Source organism: Cryptomeria japonica, chromosome 2 (assembly GCF_030272615.1).
Source record: "Cryptomeria japonica chromosome 2, Sugi_1.0, whole genome shotgun sequence".
Taxonomy (NCBI): Eukaryota; Viridiplantae; Streptophyta; class Pinopsida; order Cupressales; family Cupressaceae; genus Cryptomeria; species Cryptomeria japonica.
Genome location: NC_081406.1, coordinates 422,428,853 through 422,447,053, shown reverse-complemented (window position 1 = coordinate 422,447,053; position 18,201 = coordinate 422,428,853).

Genomic DNA, 18,201 nt, shown 5'->3' with positions numbered 1-18,201 from the left:
GTGGGAAAAACCTCGGTGGGATTTGTGACCCACAATATTCACTCACTGGCCAGTAAGAGAATATTACTTACAATAGGAGCCTGCACATGCAGGAAGGCCAACTGCCTAGAGCTCATTGCTGAATGGGAAGTCTCACTGACTTACAATGAGGATTATACAAATCCAATATCTTGTACTGCTTTACAATAGCATCTGTAATGTCTGATCCAGTACCGGTTGCTGCTCTTCTTCTTACATAAACCCTTAGCCTATATTTCGCATAATAGGTCTACCTAATATTTTTCCTCACTCCTTACTCATTTCAAAATGTCTACAATGATCTCTTTTATATATAAGAGTCATTTTACAATTTGCCAAGTCGGCTTACAAAGTTTTTACAATAATAAACAAAATATAATATAACATAATCTTGTTGGCCTTTGTGCCGGTATACTTCTTTTCTTTGTGCCGATGCCGGTGTCCTAAGTGCCAGTGTAGAGTGTGATCTGCTTGATGCCGGTATAATGCCTTTGCTGGTATCATAGGATTGCAAGGTTGCCATCAATGACAAAACCTTCAATCACATACAATGTCTCATTGGAGTGTGCATATGCCAACACATATTCTACTTCATTGTTGGAGCAAACAAACTGCAAGTGGAAAGATCTTAGGATTTGTTCACCCGAAGGTGAAGTAAGGCAAATTCCAGCGCCTGAACCTACCTTGCATCTTGCACCATCAAAGTGCAAGGTCCAGAGCACAAAAGACAACTCTTCCTTGGTTAGGGGACCCTTAGTTAGTTTTGAGATAACTTGATCCACATAAAAAATATAGTAGGTACCTGTGGTGTGGTAATTGGAATATGGATCAAAATTTATGAATTCGTTGAGAAAAACTTCTTGCTCTGGTGTAATATCCCCGATCACTTCTTTATCCTCTAGAAGTTCTACCATTTTTCTCTCCTCATTAGAGATGGAGGTATGAGTAGGCTCGAAGTTGAGCATATACTAATCATCTATATGCTCAGTGTGTAGGGGCTCTGAAAGAATTTTGAGCTTAGCACCATGCTGGGTCTGGGGGATGAGGTGGGACTAATCTAAAGATAGGTAACCTCCTATTTTGGCAATGAAATATCGATTGAGGTAGAGGCCGAAAATAGGTGGTATGTTAATAACTACTACTTCTTGAGACACGATGACACTAGGACACACAAACAATATCAGCGAAAGGCTTTTAATAAGACCCATAGTCTGGGCTTTATGTCCATCTAGTTGCATAACACCCCTACTTAAAGGACCATATTTAATGTTCAAAACCTCAGCAATTTGCTTAGGCATGACGGTGGTGCTAGCACCAAAATCTATCATAGAACTGTGTAAAATCTTGTCTCCTACTATGAGGGTCAAATAGAAAGGGTTTGGTTTAGGCTTACCTTCCACTTGGGATCTAGGAGGTACGACCTCATTTGGCAACACCGTCGGTGGGTGTGATTGTTCTGCGAGGTGTTGAAATATTTCTTCGCTAGCTCACGAAGAACTAGCAACATTCCTGCCAACATGTTTCTCCACCTCTAACAAAGCTTCTTTCAACCGATTCTTCTGCTCTTGGATGCTAAGGAGATCCCATAAGGAGACATTAGCTGGGGCTTTCTTTAGCTTCTCCACTAGGTCCAACACTGATGGCACTGATGTTTTTGCCTCTCTCGGCTTATAGGGGATAAACTCCTTTCTCGGATATGTAGTAGCAACCACAGGTTGTTCAAGAACTTTATCCAAGGTGAACCTCCCTTGTGCGCCTACATTCTCTCACGTGAAATGTCTTTTTGACATGAGGTTGTAATTTGACTGCAATTGACAAGCCCCTGAGCCTGATGCGGTCACACCATTTATGAGCATGACATCCTCATTCTCAATCCAAGAGAATAATGCATGGTCCGGAGCTATCTCCGTTTCCATCTCTATTGACATACATTGCATCTGTTTGATGAGAGCCACATTGTCCATGTTAGGGGATGCATAAATCAAATCATCTAAAGAAACACCTTGGCTCTATTTATCTATAATTTTTTGTTGCAAATTTCCTTTCGGGTAGTTTCTTGGGGAGTGGTCGTTGTTACATGGAAAACACCAAGAATTGGTATCATCAGCTAGATTATTCTGTCCTACGGTCAACTCTTTACTGGTGCTGGGATAGATAGTTTGCAAAGGATTGGGCACTGGAACTATCTGTCCATTCGATTGACTTGAGGAAGCTCGGTTATTTGAATATTGGTTTTTCTATGCGGATCTATTCCCTTGGAAATTTTGTTGGAAGGGAGGTCTAGCAGGTGGAATTTGAGACCTTTTCAAATTAACAATTTCATTTGAGAAAGATCTCAACAATTTTTTCATATCATTGACTTCCGCAACCAGAGACAAGGGGGAAGGTATACTTGCTTGTTGGGATCCAGGATACACATACATAGATTGGGGTGCAGATGTGCTAGGCATGATCGACTCATGAACTTGATTTGATAACTCAGGAAAGATCGACATGAGCGGTCGTTGCACAAGTTTTCCAACATCAATTAAATTATTTTATGCTCAGACTACCAAATCATACACATCCGAGAGAGTATTTCCTCTGAGAGATTGGATCATCACAAATATATCTGAATTGAAGGCTTTCAGATAAAAAACAAATGCCATATCCATAGGTGGACAAGCAGACAACAATATTCTTTGCTAGGTCCTCTGAAATATCATATTGAATTTTGTCATCGCTTGTTGAGGAACTCTTTTTATGGTGATCAATTGCTGCATTATGGATGATCTATCAGCCTTCTTAGAAAATCTCTAAAAGAAGTGGTCACCCAGCTGGTCCCAATCAGCTATAGAGTTTGGACCAAGAGATTTGTACCAATCTAAAGCTTTCCCTTTGAATGAAGCCACAAGAAATCTCAAAGCTACATTTTGCTTTGTAATGTTATGGACAGTGCAAAGGTAGGAATTGGCCCCCATATTGCAGGTGGAACAAGAGAAATGAGAGGGATACTGCTATTCCAAGTCACAAAGTTTCTATGAGGAATCTGAGACATTACTACGGGAACGACCATAGGGAAAATAGGTGGATTCTGAGAAGAAGTAGCTGTGGGCGAATGGATGCTTACTAGGGATGGGAGAAGCAAACTGGGATTTAAAGTTGTTTGGCTCCTAGTAATAGGTCTATGACTTATAAAATTTCTTAGGCTTGTTCAAAATTACGATCCCACCGGACGTGCCAAAAAAAGAACTGTTGACCCTTAATTTTGCATTAAATGCTAATAGCCTTATCGGAAATTCAGTGATGGGGGACCTTTTGCGTGAAACTCACCGAATGAGCTCTAGGTTTGAGAAGCCGACTCTTCATACAATTGGGGGAGAAAAGGGGAAGAAGAAAACTTAAAAACAAGCTACACTACTTAGGCGATACGACAAAATATTTTGAAAAATATTAACAACATATAAAACCCAGATACATGCGGTTTTAAAGCTCATTCAAGTATCTACATGCCCAGAACTATTTGAGAGGATAATTTAACAAAACTCATTCAACATAATATGGCATTCACCATTCATCCAACAGATAACAAGTCTTATAACATAGTTTAATCCATGGAGTCTCACAACATATATCGTAGAAGTTATCAGATTTGAAAACAACACAGAAGTCAGTCTATTAAGCTTCAAATAAAATAATCACAAAGGCCATAGGCATAATATGATATGTCTATCATTCACCAAATTTAATTAACATAAAGGCTTCTTCAATGAGCCAAAGTCTAAAAAATCTCTCTAAAGTCTTAACCCCTTCAAAACCAAAAAAAGAAGGCATATATAGAGCCCCGGGCTCTTAACAAACATCACATAGCATCAACAAAATCCTAGCAACCACTTCTGATAGGAATCTCCTAGTGTGGCACTCTGCGAGACGCTACCCAACAAAAATGGCCTTCAAAGTTGTTACCTCAACCGCATCATGGCGACCCCTGCACCTGCCAAACAAGAAAATTGCGATACAAACCACATTCTAGTTCATGAACCACCATGGAAGACACATGGCGACTTGGGGGAGACCTGAAGTTGAGTGCAAAAAGAGGACTAGAATGTGCAACATGGGGGCACCAAGTGTCGCTGCTTATACACGGGGGATGGTGGGGCCGAAAAGCACACACCAAAGAAAAGACTTGAGCCATGTGGAAGCTCTGCATTCTCTTGATACTAGGTGAGAAAAGCGAGCCACTCAGAGAAGTGCCAAGACACCACTTGGCACTCGTGTTGATGAACAAGAAAGCAGGCCGAAAATCAAAAGAAGGTGCTACCACTATACCAAAAAGCTGCCTACAAACAATCACAAAATAATATTAACATGTACTTGACCCAAATGTCACTATAAACTTTATATTTCAAAATAAATGGTTTTCCTATTCTATTATCCTAATTGTGTAAAACGTACAATTCTCTTTTCATACCTCTTTTGGCTTTTTTCATGTACATGTTTCACACTAAATATGACACGAGTTAGTTCTTAGCTAACATATGAGAACCCTTTCTCTCTAAGGATATTGGCCTCTAAATAGGTATTTTGTTGATGGTCAAAAGTGGGGTTAAATTCTTCAACATAATAATTTTTCTTTCTCCCTCACACCTTTTTTCATATAGAGTTTTGAAACTTATCTACAATAAATGTCTTTAATGTTTTTTATATTTAGTGCAATCATTTAAATGAATGTGTGATTTACTCATCCACCTACAATTTGGCTTCATCCTTGGTCATTGGTTTTCCTCCATCTACTCAATTTTTTAGATATATTGAAATATGTGTGATGACAATGGCTTCAATAAGATATTTACCTATTCTAGCAAGAAGGATATCATAGGGGACTAAAATATTTAATTTCAGATTTCTTTTGATCTTAATTTTTGGATTCTCTCTATTTGCATACATTAAGTTTCTAGACCATTGTTAGCCTATATCGCACCCATAAAGCACCAACAAAGTTACTAATAGCCCAAAATAATCTAGATAATTTTATAATCCCATGACTCCACCCCTCTACATCTATTTTGAAGGGAAAAAAACATTCTCGTTCCTCTCAAAGTTCTCTTCCTTCTCCAACATCACAAAATAATTTTATTGTTGAATTCAATCCAAGGTATTTATATTTTTCTTTCTCTAATATATTTCCCTCAAAATAAAAGAATAAATTATTCTCTTTTTATATTGTATATGATCTTAGTCTTGTTAGTGTTAAATTGCATACTCATATCTTTATGTGCTCTTGTAATCCTTCAATGAACCTACCAATTAAAAATAATACCATAAGCATATAAAGGAAGCTCAATTACATATTAAACTAGAAGAACACTGGATCCCCACCTTTCAAATTCAACCATACTTTAAGTTTGTTGATATGCAAGACAAAAATTGTAGGAGATAATGGAAAACTTGGTAAATTCCAATTTCAATCTTAAATTCTTTTGAAGAACTTGCTTGATTTTTGAATTTTATGCAAACCTCTAGGTAAATTCTATGGATAGTCACTCTAAATTTCATTGGGATACAAAGATCATTCATTATATATCTTAACTTATTCCTAGTAATTATGTCAAAAGCCTTCTTAATATTAACAAAATAACAATAAGCTTCCTCTTTCTTAGTATTGATTTTTTGGTATGAAACCTGCTTTCCTTTTTTCTCTCTTTTCTTTTGCTTCTACCTACTTGATGATTTTGTGTTCAACCATGTCTCTAAATAACTTTTCAAGAAAAAGGATAGATCATGATGGTTTGATAGTTTGAAGGATTATTAACATCCCCTCTCTTAAACAAGAATATTGCTAAGTTTTTAATCTTATATCTTGGATGTCCATGTTGAATGCTATTGAAAATTTTCATAATATGATAGGAATAATTTGAATCCTTTATTTTAATCATGCATCTCAAAGATCAACCATGTCAAGTCATTTCCTACACCCAACTTCTTAATACCTTCCTTAACCTCTTGAAAAGTGAATGATTGTGTTATCTTGTTTACTCTAAGAATACCCCAACCTTTGATTCTTGCTCATGTACAATCGTTACATATCCAAAAAATTGAGTGGCTATTATGTTATTCTCCATTTTGTATTTTCCATGTATAAATAGTAAACAGTGTCATAAAACATGTTTGAAGTAGTAGAAAGTGTAATGGCTTGTCCTTAGACATCAATAATTGAAAACTATTTAATGTACAATAAGTATTATATTTCCAAGCATTGAAGAGACAAGTGTTCTTGGTGGAAAAATGTAACTATTAAAATAATAAATAATTAAAAACTCTGTACAATGTGTCAAATCATGCTACAAAGTACATTCCTACTATTAAGATTATTTAAATTCACCAACATTCTAAACCTACATGTATCATATTGGACAACCATTGAATTCATCTTAGTACATATTTTTCATATGAAAGTGTGGTATATTATATATAATCTATTGAATTGGAGTATATTATAATTAGTTGAACAATATGACAAATGTATTGGGAGGTTCAAATTCATAACATATATGCATGCGTATATAAGTTTATCCTACATATTTTAAATATAAACACATGTATTCTATAATTTTGTATCTACATACATGTGTATCTCAATAATTATTTTTAACATTATCTTTATTCACATCTTAAGAAGAATGAAAATAAAAAATTAATAAATATTATTTGGGCCTCACATCCTACTCACAAAATGCATGAACACGTGAGAAGTGTCAATCCATCTTGCTTCTAGCATTCTCTTAAGCAACTAAAGTAACTCTTATAGAGGGTCTTTATTTATACTTTGAGTTCTCCAAACTGAATCTAGACCTCATGATATTTGGTTGTTTGAGCTCCTCTCTTAATTTTCATTAAATCCTACTACAAATAGTAATTATAAGAAACATATGTTAGTATTTCAAATCTTATGAAATGAAAATGAAATAAAGCAATCAAATATAATATTAGGGTTTATTTTTCTTTGCAACTAATTTTATATGCCAACACTTCATAATAAGAAGTGATAGGGTTTTGAATTGGAACACAATTTAATTATTTAGTCAATATGATAAACATGAGACCTCACTTCATTAGCTAATAGCAATGAAAAAAATCATCACATTGTCATAAATCTGGCAAAATTAATAATAGAACCCCTGTAATCCAAATTATCCAACAACTTTAGCACCTATTGTGTCAATAATAAGCCTATTTATATTAAAGTAATCAATATAGATATATGATTTGTGTGAGAAATTATTGAGTAATATATTGAAATAAGTAGAAATATTACATATATAATAAACATTACATATTTATAAATCGATCAATAAAATATTTAGTCGAAAATATTTTATATTTTATTGGTTATTATATAAAAAAATAGTAATTATAAAATTATTTAGAAATTGGAAATAAACCATTTTCCATTTTGGACACTTATGCAACTTGAGATCTAGTATAGGCTCGTATATGAAAACATTTTCACGTGGATTTTTCCCAACTAAATGTTGATATTTGATTTTTGGTTCACTTCGATTTGTGTAATCTATTTTATTTGAATATTGGCATGTAGGAACACCTTTCAATAGTATTTGTAGTCACATAAATCTGTCCATTTTAATTAAATGAATATTTTCTATTTATTTGATTAAAAACCCACTAGCCACCAGTTAATTAAATTAACATTTAATTAATTCATCTTCAAATCATTCTCCTATTAATTAAATAAATTATTGAATTTATTTTAATTAATTCATTAAACCAAATTCACAATCAATTAAATGAATAAATCCTATTTATTCAATGTAAACCCCTTTCCTCTTTTAAATAAATTAAATAAAACATTTATTTTAATCATTAAACCCCCCCACTTGCATTCTCCTAAAAATGCAACTTGCACCTATTTGTTGAAATAAATGAATTTTATTTTAATAAAAATCCTATTTTCCCTCACCCACCAAACCCACTTGCAATCCTAAACCCCTTATAGATTCTTCTAACCCCTTCCTAATTAGCCTAATCTATCCCCTAATTATTGTCACATTCCTAAGCAACTTGGAGTCACTTCTCAAAGCCCTCAAAGTCCTTGAAAAACATTTAAGGCTTGATGTGCTCAACAATTTAACCTCTAAAGTCTTCCAAACCACTAATGGCTCTTACATGACCATTTATGGTTAAATCCACTTGCACCCATGGTTAGGGACTTTGACCCTTAACTCAACCTTCATGTAACCCCTGTGTCTCCTCAAGCATTTATTGCTTTGACCATGGTTATCCTCACTAACTCTTGCACAAGAGTTTATCCATTGGATAAAAGCATTATTCTTTGAATAATGAATTTATCTATTCAACTCAACCTTAACCTTACCTCCCAAGTTAACCCTCAGGTCATGTCAAGCATTTAATGCTTATTCCCTCTCCTCTCAACCCATCTCATGTTGACACTTGTCATCCTGGGATTGGGTTGAAAGTCCTCACATAGATCATAAACCATTCAATCCTGACCCTTCATCCATTGCTCCATTTTTCCTATAAATAAAGCCCATTTCTTCATAATCCAGATCCTGAAAACTTGTATGCATTTACATTATAGTCATTTTTAGAGAGAATTTAGTATAAATAATCATATTCACTCTTTTGGTTTAAAATCAACACTAGCTAATTAGATAATCTCTTATTTTAGCTTTTGTTCACACTTGCATAGCATTAGATTAATCATTTTTCAATCTTGAACCTCCATAAGGCATCCATAGTGCAAAAATCTGCTGAGAGCTACACTAATTTGGAACTTGGAGAGGAGAGGAACAAGGGAGGAGGAGCTACAAGCATGGTGAAAGGCATTTGGAGATGCCTTATTGTATTTGCTTTCATTGTCAAATGCTTTATTATGTTTTTAGTGTCTCTCTTGGTATGCCTACTTAGAATAGTCTTTGGTTTATTAACACTAACAACTCTTTATTTTTGGTTGTTTCTCATATGTGTTATATCACCACAGGTTTTGTCTAACATCTCCCATTTTGCAGAGCATCATTTGGTGAACCGAACCTGAATCGAAGAGCAACTATTTTTAAATCACTAATTTTTGACTGTTTTAATTGACACACAGGTCGCGCTCTTGCACTTTTGTTCACGCTTTAGCGCTATTGCAATTTGGTATTTTAATGCTATTGTTCCCCCAATAGCGCTATTGTCCCCAAATTAGCACTTTTGTTGATAGTCTAGCGCTATTGACCCTTAAGTAGCGCTATTGTTCTAGAATTAGAGCTTTTGGTTTTCTGTCTAACAGAGGTAACTCTGTTCGACAACATTTATTTTAGTGCTGTTGTACTTACTCTTGCACTTTCGTGTTAAATAGCGCTTTTGTTCTCACACAGAGTAGCACTATTGTAATAGAGAGTTGTAAAAAATACCTTGTAACCGACAAATCAAATTTTTTTAGGGTTGTAAAGGCCCACCATGTATGCGGATTTCGCTAACTTTTTTCTTTTTGTGCAGGTATGAACTAACCCCATTTTTCTTAGGATTTTAGAACTTCACGTCTTTTATTGCAAGTTAAAAATCAACCTCAAACTTTATTTTGGTGTTTAAAACTCAACAAAACAAACTTTGATTTTCTTGCAAGTTAGGGAACTTCAAAAACTTCATTTTGGTGCTTTAAAACTCAACAAAACAAACTTTGATTTTCTTGCAAGTTAGGCAACTCAAAAACTTCATTTTGGTGTTTAAAACTAAACAAGACAAATTTTGATTTTCTTGCATCATCTCAAACTAAAATTCACAATCCACACTTTGTTTTTGGCAAAATAAAAAGAACAAGCCACTTTTCCTTCAAAGCTTGAAGCGATTTACTTCAAAGTAAACATGCTTTTCATTTAGTTGACCAGGATTTCAAATTCCTAGTTTACTCAACATATTGCCTTTGAAGGATAAAAAGACACCATGACTGTTGGAGCAACATCTCCAAATAGTTAGATCACATTGCAATGATAAGTTAAAAAGAACAAGTGTCTTTTGTGTTTGGCATTCTTGTGCAAAAGTTGTCGAGTGGTCCTACTTCTAACATACACTATCCTCTCCCTTGGCTTTCGTGGTCCTAGGTGCAAGAGAAAAGTGTTAGTAACACTCAAATTTTATCTTTTTAAGAGAGGCCTGCCAAGAGACACATCACTCTTGGGAATGAGCTTGCACGGTAAATCCTTCGAGCCACTATAGAAATCAGGTGTGAGCGAAAGCAGTAGTCTTGGGTATAGTTATTCCTACAGTGTAACTTCCTGAAAGGACAAGTGGGCCCCACCATAAGTTACAAGGCTCTTAAGTGAGTCACTGCAGAATGAACTTATGTCCAAAGACATAAAAAATTACTAAACACCTTTATGTAGTAGCCCACCCATTCTATTGATTGAGGATATTTGTGATAAGTTCAGTGCAAGAGCATAGAAGGTTTTGCTCCCAAGATACTCACCATACATATTTCCTTGAGTAGAAACATAGATTTTTGAAAGGTTACTTGTCGCCTGATAAAAGTGGTGACTCCCCCATCATAGGGATCATCTATTTGTTATACTCGTGCAAGACTTAGTATATCACATCATTACCTGCCACGACAAGATTCATAAGGTATGTAGTACCAAAGTTGAAGAAATATCAAGATGTGGGCTGAAATTATCGCAACTGGCCATTTGACCTTAGGGATAAAGTGTGTTTGAAGTGTCTTTGTTTTGTGTCAAGACCAGTGATAAACTGAGCCGACTTCAGGATTTTTTTTTTTTGGAAAAACATACTCAAAAACATTTGGAAATAAAGGGTCATAAAAAGTCCAAAGATTGGGTTGATCTAGACCCACACTTATTTGTGCCTTTTGAGGCTACATTCTTGTGTTTGTGTGCTTTCTTTATTTTCTTGTCAAAGAAAAATAAAAAATCAATTCCAAAACAAGTATTCATCCAACACAAACATTTTCAAATACCAACAAAGATAAAAAACAAAGTATACTATATGACCATTCTTCACATTTTGAGAAAGAAGAATCTTCATCAACATATCAACTTGAAGAAAAGACCATTGAGCTCAAAGGCTTTAATCAAAAGAAGGAAATTCTTCTATCTGAATAGACAAATATTTGTCTCACATAGAACCTTCTTACGTCACATGCATCTATATCTTCAAGGAAAATCCAACGAGTTTGATCAAGAGTCTTTAAACCGCAGAGATTTTAATCAATATAGAGCTTTGAGTTATCATAAAAACAAGGGAGGCAAAATCAATCTTGCCTTCTTTCCAGACATTTGTATCACATATAACTTAGCTAGGGAAGAACCACCAACCCCTAAAAGAGAAGAGGAAGAGTTTGTTCCTTTTGTGACATAGAGTTTCTATTGAAGTTAACATTTCATCCATTCTCACATTCACACATCATCAATCCATTCCAACTCTCAAAACATAAAGAGATCCTGTCCTAAGTTCTTCTTAGATATTGCTTGAATCAAACACAAACACAAATACATCACTTTTTAGAGTGTCTCTAAATCCAGGATAAACTCATCCTAAGAGACATTTCTATGCAGGTTAAAACTAGTCTATGAGTGAATCCTTTCATTACTAGGTAGTTGGGTCTGTAACACATCTCAGATCTCTCTAAACCTTATCATATCAAACATTGTCAACAAAACACAACAAGCAATTCAAGAAAGGACTTTGGTAACATCTACCTTTAGTGTTAGAGATCCATATGCAAAACACTTGACCAAACATATATCTCTCATTCCATCACAAACTCATCATCATTTTCACCAAACTTCAACAAAAACTTATAAACAAAATGGCTCAAACTAGATCAAGGTCTAGACAACTAGAAATTGAAGAGGAAGAGGAGGAAAATCTCAATGAATTCCAAGAAGCCCTTGGAGGAAATGCAAATGATGAAAATCCAAGTACTCCTACTCCTGCAGCAATAGAAAGGGCACAACACAACCCTCTCTTTAATCAACTTTTTGACGAAATACTCAGGAGCAACGCTGATGCTCACTTTTTAAGACTTGCCCAAGAGGGAGCCAAACTACCCTTTGATTTTGATATTGCACAACTAAGGCAAGCATCAAAATGCCAAAGTCATAATGAGGATGAAAAAGGTCGAGATCACATCAGATACAACCTTCATCAAGGAAATCCCCCACCTCCTCCTCCTCCAAATGACATAGACATGTTGAGGCAACATGTCAAGAATCTCACCCAACAACTCCATAGTGGTGCGAAAACAAACCAGTTTTCACTTAATGATATTTGTCCCTATCCCTTTGATAGGAATCTACATATGCCACCTTTTCCATGAGGGTTTGAAACACCTAAGTTTGAAAAGTATCAAGGAAAAGGAGAACCTCATGATCATGTTAGAAAATTTCATTCAGCTTGCCTAGAAGTGGCATATGAAGACACATACCTAATGTGACTCTTTCCCCAAAGTTTGGGAGGGACAACCACATCATGGTTTTACCGACTAGTAGGCGGCATTAGGACATTCGAAGAACTAGTCCAAAAATTCATTGGATATTACTCACATAACATTGAACGTGATATCAACATGGCCGATCTGTGTAACACCAAGCAAAAACCAAGGGAGCTATTTTCAGCTTTCCTACAACGATGGTGACAAATGTCTAGCAGATGTTCCCTTCAGCTACCTGAAAGAGAACTAGTGGAAATATTTATTTCCAACTTGAATGAAGAAATGGAATTTCATTTGGACATGAAAGGCACATAGTCCTTTAATGAAATGATCACCTAGGGTTTAAAATGTGAACGAGCCCTCATCAAAAAGGGACTTATCAAAATATACAATGAACCCAAAGATGCGCCTCGCCCATGATTCAACAGTGATAAACCTAACTTTTGGAATTAAAAAAAAAACATCGTCAATGATGGGGTTGTAGATGCAAGAACTATCAAAAGTGCACAACCTGTGGTCTCATTTGCAGGGCAAAACCCCCCTCCTAAGACCAACACGGTTCCTCCCCCACCAAATCAAGGACACAATTTACCACAAGAAGAACAAAAACAACACCAATAAAATTATAGACAAAAACAAACGTACACTCCCTTAGGGGAACCTATTAAAATGGTGTTACGTTAGTTAGTCTCTTCCAATTTGGTGACTTTACCATAGACATCCAATTACGAACCTCAGGTTAAACCTTCATGGTGGAGGGACAATGAACATTGCGAATTCCATCAAGGGAAAGGGCATAAAAAAAGCAATTGTCACAGATTGAAAGATTTTATTCAGGATCTTATTGACCAAGGCGAGATTGAAATTGAAGGATACGACCCAAAAAAACAAAACAATGATCATCTTATGTTTAAAATTCCACTTCCATCACAAGATCAAAGGGGTCCTTCCACTTCAGGGCAAAACATAGATACCACTGATTATACGTGAGCCACCTATAATTACACTGTGAATCACCTATATGATGCCAATGAACAAATTGCAACCATTACCATGAAAAATCAAGGCTCTACCTGCAATGTTGTTACGCATCACAACAAGATCACCATTAAAGAAGCTCCACAAGGCACACCTTCCATCCCAAAGCAGTATAACCTTGTGGAACAGTTAGATAAGATGCTCGCACTTATGTCCATCTTAGAGATTTTTCTCCTATCCCCATCTCATAAAACAATCTTGGATCAAGCTCTCCAAGAGGCGCTAGTCCCTACAAATCTAAATACAAATCAATTCCAAGCTATGGTTGGAAATCTAAGGTCATCACCATATCTCACTTTATCAGAAAGTGACAATACATCCTTCCAACAACCTCATAATGCCTCACTCTATATTGAAGGATTTATCAACCAACATAGGATCAAGCAAGTCTTGATCGAAAATGGAGCAAGCCTAAATATCTGTACAATACAATTGGTCACAACATTGGGGTATACAGTTGAATCACTGGATCCCCACAAAAAGATAACCATAAAAGCCTATGATGATGCAGAGCATTCATCCAAAGGAGTAGTTGTGTTACCAATCCGAGTAGGCCCAGTGGTGAAGCATATCATATGTCAAGTTCTAGACCTTCCTCTGCCAGATAATTTGTTGTTAGGAAGACCTTGGATACATGCCATGCAAGCCCTTCCATCCACCTACCACCAATGTCTAAAGTTTCCTCATAATGGTGTATAAATTATAATCTTGGGTGATGCAAATCCATTTGCATATTGTAACAATATCAACCATCAACCAGAGATTACCATTCCTAACAACAGAGAAGCTATCCCATCCACATCATATGTAAGTCCAACCTCTCTTTCCAGTTCAAAAACCACTATGCCCAAGCAAGAGAAGCTCAAGATGAAAATGGTAGAGGAAGGTCTTGGAGAGTACAATCTCAACCAACTCTTTTGTGTTGGGAAACTACCCACTTCTCCTAGAGCTCATGGTAAACCTCAAAGGTTACTTCAAATGCCACTGGTCAAGCCAACATGCACTTTGATGCCTTTTATCCTTGGAAAGAGTCAAGAAGAAGAGACCAGAGATGAGGACTTAACAGAATGGATCTATAAAGATCCTATCACCACAAACATCACACAAGCTAAGCTTCCCATAGATCAATATGGAAAAGGCCTTCTCATTATGAAAATAATGGGTTATGATGGTCAGAGTGCATTGGGACCTTGCAAGCAAGGATGAAATGAGCTGTTGTAGCCAAAATTAAAGCCTAAAGATAACATTGGATTAGCTTTCAAAAGGAGACTCTTCCTAAGCTCCGATTCAAAGGAAAACCCAACAAACCTCTATAGCAGCCTGAAACTCTAAAGAGGCCGCCTTTGATATATCAGCAACACCAAGCACCATACCAACTGCCCCACTGAGGCTAAGGATCCCAACAATATCATCCATAGCACCAATCATCCCACCAATCACAACAACAACTCCATCAATAGCAGCAACCGCATCAACAACACTAGTAGCAACATCGAAACCCCCAATAGTATTGACAACACCGACAATTCCAGCAAAAGCAGTAGATTCAACAACATTGATGCTACCTGTATCGGATTCACTAATCCCCATAATCCTTCCTGCAACACCAATCATTTCATCTACAAGGGTACATCAACCGATCACACCTGCAATGTTTAACTCAAAGGGCATCCCAGTATGGTATAGTAATCAGATATTGGAAAGTGACTCAGAGAATGACTCACATGAGTGAGAATTTGATTTCATCCAGCTTAATACTTCAGATGAGGAAGACACATTACTACCTCCACCTCGCAAATACATCCTTGTTTATGAAGAAGCACAGATAAAGACTTCTTGGGTTCCTAAACTGGAAACATCTTCCACAGACCCTACGTCACATCCTATGCCTAATTTTGACAGGGAGAGTACCATCAACGACCTTCACCACAACATCTTAACCCTCACATACACCTCTTATGAACTTAACCTGGTTGATGAGGTAATTCCCATTATCCATCCCGAACTCATCGAATGGAACCAATATAATCCCACATTCCTTGACCACTTCCAAAATGATGAGGCGATTATTGAATTTTTGGACCTATGAGATAACATACCAAGCAGGGATCATAAAGCTAGATTTGCCATTGAACTTAATAGCGCAACATACTTTCGGGTGGATGCCAAACCTTTTAGCTGTAAAAATATAACAATAAAACATGGATCTTCCAGTGAAAACCACACTGTGGCACTGTTTGATGCCACAAAAGTAAAAAAGAAGAGCGTATCCAATGGTGAAAACCTCTCTGGGGCACTGGAGGATGAAAGGTTTGACATCCTCCCTTCTAGTACACAGCAAGAACGATCAACAATCCTTATTGAAGAAACAAAAAAATATAATGCGGGGACTCCTGAAACTCCTCACCACATACATCTGGCATCTCTTTTAACTCTAGAGGAACAACCTAAGTTTCTCGAATTCTTCCAGAAGCGTCAGATAAACTTTGCATGGTCATATGCAGACATGCTTGGTTTTGATCCAGATTTAGTTATGCATCACCTCACTGTCGCAGAAGGAGCCAAGCCTGTCAAGCAAAAGATTCAAAAGATGCATCCCCAGATTGCAGTACTAGTCAAAGCAAAACTTAAGAAACTCCTCGATGTTGGTTTTATTAGACTAATTGATTATGGAGATTGGATATCCAACATTGTGCCTATCGGAAAACCAAATGGGGGCATCTGTATTTGTACTGACTTTAGAGATCTGAACAAGGCATGTCCTAAAGATGACTTCCCCCTACCAAACATCGACATAATCATAGACCGAACAGCAGGCCATGCCATGCTTTCTCTCATGGATGGCTTTTCAGGGTACAACCAGATAAAGATCGCACCAGAGGATCAACATAAGACAACCTTCACATGTCCATGGGGAACATACTACTTGAATGTAATGCCTTTCGGTCTAAAGAATGCAAGAGCAACCTATCAAAGAGAAATGACCAACATCTTTCATGATATGATGCATACCATAATGGAAGATTATGTTGATGACTTACTGGAAAAATCACTAACAAGAGAAGGTCATCTAGATATATTAGATAAAATCTTTGATAGACTAGAACAATATCATGTTCAACTCAATGCAAAGAAATGTGTCTTTGGAGTAACCTGAGGGAAGCTTCTAGGATACATTGTCTCAAGCAAAGGCATTGAGGTTGACCCAACCAAAGTCAAAGCAATCATGGACATGCCACATCCATGGAACATTAGTCATCTAAGGACATTACAAGGACAACTACAATCCATCCGAAGATTCATTGCACAACTGGTAGATAAGTGTCACCTCTTTACACACTTATTACACAAGAACATCCGCTTTCAATGGGATACCAAATGCCGGCAAGCATTCCAGATGGTTAAAGACTATCTCATGAATACATCATTGTTGATCCCACCAGATCTGAGTAGACCTCTATTGCTCTATATTTCAGCAACAAGTACAACATTGGGTGTACTACTGGCACAACAAAATGCAGAAGGGAAAGAGTGTGCTGTTTACTACATCTCTCGCACACTAGTCAGCTATGAACTGAATTACACCCCTATTGAGTGAGCTTTCCTAGCAGTAATCTTGGCAGCCACTAAACTGAGGCACTATCTATTAACACATAAAGTACAACTCATTGCAAATATTGATCCACTAAAGTACTTAGCAAAGTAGCATTGACTGACTGCTTGGCCAAATGGGTGATGATTCTAAGTGAGTTTGACATCGAGTATGTGGACTATAAGGCTATCAAGGGCCAAGTTATTGCAGATCAGTTGGCCGATGCACCCCTCATAGGGAATCATCCTCTCATTTCCAATTTTCTAGATGAAGAGATATTCATGATCACAATAGCACAACCATGGAAACTATAATTTTATGGGTCATACACTAGGCATGGCTCAGGGGCAGGCATTCTGTTTATCACACCCTAAGGTGATAGCATCTTGAAGTCTTACAGGATCACTTTTCCATGCACAAACAACATCTACCTTATCATATCAAACATTGTCAACAAAACACAACAGGCAATTCAAGAAAGGACTTTGGTAACATCTACCTTTAGTGTTAGAGATCCATATGCAAAACACTTCACCAAACATATATATCTCATTCCATCACCAACTCATCATCATTTTCACCAAACTTCAACAAAAACTTAGAAACAAAATGGCTCAAACCAGATCAAGGTCTAGACAACTAGAAATTGAAGAGGAAGAGGAGGAAAATCTCAATAAATTCCAAGAAGCCCTTGGAAGAAATGCAAATGATGAAAATCCAAGTACTCCTACTCCTGCAGCAATAGAAAGGGCACAACACAACCCTCTCTTTAATCAACTTTTTGATGAAATACTCAGGAGCAACACTGATGCTCACTTTTTAAGACTTGCCCAAGAGGGAGCCAAACTACCCTCTAATGTTGATATTGCACAACTAAGGCAAGCATCGAAATGCCAAAGTTGTAATGAGGATGAAAGAGGTTGAGATCACATCAGATACAACCTTCATCAAGGAAATCCCCCGCCTCCTCCTCCTCCTCCAAATGATGAAGACATGTTGAGGCAACATGTCAAAACTCTCGCCCAACAACTCAATAGTGGTGCGAAAACAAACCAGTTTTCACTTAATGATATTTGTCCATCCCTTTGATAGGAATCTACATATGCCA